The sequence below is a fragment of the Cryptomeria japonica genome, chromosome 1, assembly GCF_030272615.1.
Source record: "Cryptomeria japonica chromosome 1, Sugi_1.0, whole genome shotgun sequence".
Classification (NCBI taxonomy): Eukaryota; Viridiplantae; Streptophyta; class Pinopsida; order Cupressales; family Cupressaceae; genus Cryptomeria; species Cryptomeria japonica.
The window spans coordinates 174,031,689-174,036,697 of record NC_081405.1 but is presented as its reverse complement, the minus strand read 5'-3'; positions in this window follow the sequence as shown (position 1 = coordinate 174,036,697).

Sequence of the window (5,009 nt, the reverse complement as noted above, 5' to 3'; positions counted from 1 at the left end):
TCTTCAAGAGGTTGAAGATGGAAAAAGGTGAAAAAGAGAACTTTTATTGGATGGATTCTACAAATTCCTAAACTTTAGGAAATTAGAAAAAGACTCAAAAAATTAGAGAGAGAGAGAGAGAGAGAGAGAGAGAGAGAGAGAGAGAGAGAGAGAGAGAGAGAGAGAGAGAGAGAGAGAGAGAGAGAGAGAGAGTAGTAGGTGGATGAAATAAGAGTAGAGATTGAAATGAGAAAAGAAAAGAAGAATAAAGGCGAGGGTAAAATAAATTATTTCTTGAATTATTTATTGAATTAAAAAAAAAACAAGGAATATGTATTAATGTAACTTGCATGAGGTACAAATGAAAATACTACAATAAAGGAGTTGGAAGGTTCAATATTTGAGGAAGGTGAAGATAGAGTTGCAACAAAAGATGAAGTTGCAATAGCATGTCAATATGAAGACACAAAGAGTATGGTGAGTGAGGTTGCAATGGGGACATGTCTTTGGGAAGGCATGAAAGAAAAAAAGAAAAATGAAGAAAGAGGTTGCAACTATGGGTCATGTTGCAGAAAAGATAGAAAAAACTAAAAATGAAGATGTGGAAAAAGTTGTGAAATGTGTCCTTTGGAGGGCACGAGGATGATGGAGACCATGAAGAAATAGAGTATAGACATATTGGTTATAGATGTTGTAAATAAGGATGTTGGAGAGATCTATGTTCAGGTGGAGAATGCAGAGGAGATTGTAGAATGGATTTGGTGGAGGTGGCTAGACTCGGGTGGGTTAAAACCCACAAAAAATAAAACAAGATTGTGCAGTGCTGAGATGAGGAGGAATATTTTGTGAAGTAAATTTTGGAGGAGGTTTTATTATGGTAGATTTTATTCCATGTTGTGAAAGATGATTGAAGAGAAAATTTGTTGGAGGAGAAGAATGCTCATTCTACCTTGGTGTGAAAAGAGGAGAAAGATGAAGCAATTAGAGATACCAAATTTAATGATGGAGTTTTTCTGAAGATTTCTTGCAATATAAAATGATATATTTACCATTCAACTGCATTTTGTGAATCTATATTCACAATTTTTTTTTATCTAGGTGTCTAATGTAAGAGCATCCATGGTGTAAGCACAATCCTGTATCACCAAAAAAATAAATTTATAGGTTTTCTATTGAATAATATTGTGGGATGAAAAAATTGCAATAAAGTGACAATATTTTATCAAATATTTGTGTTTATAGTTTTGGAGGCAAGTTTGACTAGGTGGTTCAATTTTGAATTTAGCATATTCTCTTTTAAACCTAAAATATCCCAGTCTGGGCATGATCTTTTTGGAGATACCATTTGTGACTACTCCTAATTTCTCTTATAAATTATAACTATTCAAATTAGATGTCAAGAATGAGTTATTGGCTTTGTTTCTATTTTGGGGGACCTATTAAGTGGAGTGGGTGGCCTAGTTGACTATCATTCTTAGCATGTTTGAGGGTGGAGTTGACAAAGCATCTAAACACATTTAATTCAATTTATAAAGAGATAAAATTATTCCCTCTTTTTTCTGGCAGCGAGAAATGGTTTAAAATATCCCATTGTTGATTGAAGAAGGGGTCTTTTGAAGAACTCCAGGTGGAGAAGCAAGTTTGTAGAGAAGAAGACCTATTTCAAGGAGAGATTTTTTGGTAGCTCTTGTTGGTGTAGCATCCTAAAATTGTGACACTTGCAATTTCTACTGCATTTCGGTCTTCACGATGGCGACGCAACACGCAACCTGAATGGAGACCCCGAAACCTGTTTTTGACACTAAAAACTACATTTTCTTGCACTCTGGCCTGAACCTCTTTTGCACCCTACTGTCCCGGGAGGTGGGACCAGAGCGCCCAGCGCCCTAGTCCCTGGGCCTATTTTGGGCCTGGTCTCCTATGGGGTCTCGGGTCTTTTCGTTTGCAAATTGGAAAATTAACTTTCCTGGTCGGCCTAAGGTCGAGAAAATCAGTCTTTTAACCCTAATTGGCAAGTATATAAACTACATTTTCCTCTCCCATTTGGGTAGATGAAAGAAGAAGGACATATGTGTACAAGCGTGGAAACTATACTCAAACATTCAAGCATTCCTTCTAAGTCTCCATTCAAGGCTAAGTGTTGCATTCAAGACAAGGATTCAACCATTGAAGAGGAGATCACTTACTACATGCTACATACAACATACAACAATACAACAAACAACAACATCTATACCTTCGCACATAAGGATACAAAAATCTTTACAACAAGGTATTAGTACTTGTTTTACATTACATACATTTACATTTTACAGCATTTCTCATTTCTTGGTTAATTCCAAAACCGGGGTTTGACCTAAAGGCAAACCCCTAATCCCTAACCCCCCAATCGTCTTCGCTTTTCTGTGTGTAGGTTGCAGGTACGTGGCTGAAATTGAAGATCTGGAATCCTTGTGCAGAGACGAACAGATCCCCCTTCGTTTCACAGATTTTTCGGAGGACCGTGGCGCTGGGCGCCATCGTCCTAACAACTTTTGCTCAAATTTGTAGGACAACACCGTATCGACATTTTACTGCTAATTCCAGGTCCGCAGCTTCATACTATATCCCTATCTCAGTTTATAAGCGAATCTTTGTCACTTTCTATGTATTCCTAGCTTAATTCTCCTATGCACATTCTTTACAAAAGAGGGTAGCCTTGCTGTCTTAACCCTTGAAACTCATTTAGCATCCAATCTTGCCTTGTGTGGGATTGGATCTTGTGGGTTTCAACCCGTTTTTTGAATGTAAAGTCTCCCCTAAGTGAAAACCATCAACCCTAGCAATCTCCCTTCTCTCTCCTTGGAGTTGGAAGAGGGGAGAGCAACTAGGGTTCGATCGCGATTTTCCGCTTTACATTTTGGTGAACTCGACGTGAACATCCTTTCTGATTATTCATGGTTAGATCTGAAAAATTTGATTCCTTGATTACATTTCCATGTTTGATCTTTTGCAAAATTTTAGAGGTTAATTGCATAAAAACCCTAAATTTTCTTTTTAGTAATTGAACTTGTGAAATATTTAATTGTTAATGCTTGTTTCAGATCTGCCCTTCTATTGCAAATTATCAAATCATATTTGTGCTTTAATTTTGAAAATTAAGTGGTTAAGTGTCAAAACCCTAATTTTTAAAACCCTCTTGATTCAACCTTTGTCCGACAATTTCACTGATCAAAACATCTCCAAATCAGCTGTAACTTTGGATTCTGCAATAAAATCACAATATCTTTCATCCCTGAAAATTTGGAAAAAAGTTGCGAGGACCGTGTGCACTCCGAGCGCCATCGTCCCCGACATTTTTTCCGAAATTTCGGGAGCAAGATCTTACTGTATTTTCCTGCTAAAATCCAGAATTTTGGCTGATTTTACCAAATCTAACACTTTCAAAATTACAGTCAAAGTTGGTCTTGTGATTGCTTGGTTTAGGGCTTCTAATTATTCAAAAATCATCGAAATTGAAATTTTGTGTCAAAATTGTGTTCTTACTGTCCTAAATCTGAAAAGTGTGTTTGCATTCATTCGAAATTTCAGTGCTTTATTCAAATTCTTGCAATTTGTGACTTTTGAAATTAAGTGCTTAATTACAACAACTTTGATTTCCGCTTTCAAAATTGAATTTTGCATGAAATTGAGTCAATTTTTAAATTTCAAAATTTGCATTGCTCTTGACATTCCCTCTAAAATCATAAAATTCAAAATTTCAGTTTCCCTCTCTTTTTCAAAATTCAAATTTTGCATTTTTCGACAATCTTGGTAGGGTTCAATTTTGAGATTGCAACTTTAATTTGGCCTATCTGCAGATCGTAAAATCACTCAATTTTTTCAGATTAGCTTTAAAATCATCATAACTTTCATCCCTGCAAATTTTGAAAAAAGTTGCAAGGACCGTGTGCACTCCGAGCACCACGGTCCCGGACATTTTTTCCGAAATTTCGGGAGACTGTCATGATTGCATTTAACACCTTAAATCTAGAAGATTGGCTGATTTTACTGAAAATTGCTACCTCTAAATTCAAAAATCTTCTCTCTCTTTCTAGTGCATGAGTTTTACAACAATAAGCCCTACTTACACTATTCCCGTTAGACGAAGCCTTAGAATTAAGTCTTTCCAAGGTTTAATTACTGAGGAGATGGAACCTAATTTGAATAGCCTTTTTAACGAGGACATGGGTAATTCCTCTAATCCTCCTAATGATGAAGAAGCTCTCCATGAGGTTTCTGTAGAAAAACTTTCGAAATTGGATAATCAATTTGATGATTTTCACCAATGGATGTCTCATGAGTATCCCGATAGTCAAGCTCTTCCTTTAATTGAGGGTCTAAAACATATGCTTCAAAGTGATAAGAATGGAATTGATAACTTTGCGTGGTATTGCACACATTGTGGATTCGAATGTGATGCCTATGAAGAGTTGTGCCGAAACTTTAGGTTATACACAACCTCCCACACAAGTTAATCATTCTATTCCTTCGACAACTTCTATTGCTAGCATACCTACCTTTACATCAAACATAATGACTACTTCTATACAAGATATTCCTCCTATGATCACCAGTCATGGGGGCAATCCTTCTTCTTCAATTAACTCTATTCCTTCATTCAATCCAACTTCTTCATTCATTCCTTCAATGAGTGTTCCTATTATATCTCCGCAAATGAACATGACGCAAGGGGGCAATTTGTTCAACCATTCCATTCCTCCTTGTAGTGTTCCTCCTGTCCAATCATCTCCTATGATTAACTATCATAGGGTCCTGCCACCTTACTCTCTACCTTCTTTCAATAACATAACACCTCCATCTCTATCTAACACACCCAATATGAACTCTTCGACTGAATCGACCATTAACAATCTTGCACAAACTGTCTCTTCTTTACAGCAACAAATTGCCTCTATGAATCAATCTAAGTTTAGTGTGCCCACATTTGATGTTGCGAGCCCACTTTCTCTTGACATTGTTCGAGCTATCCCTCCTAAACATGTTGAAAT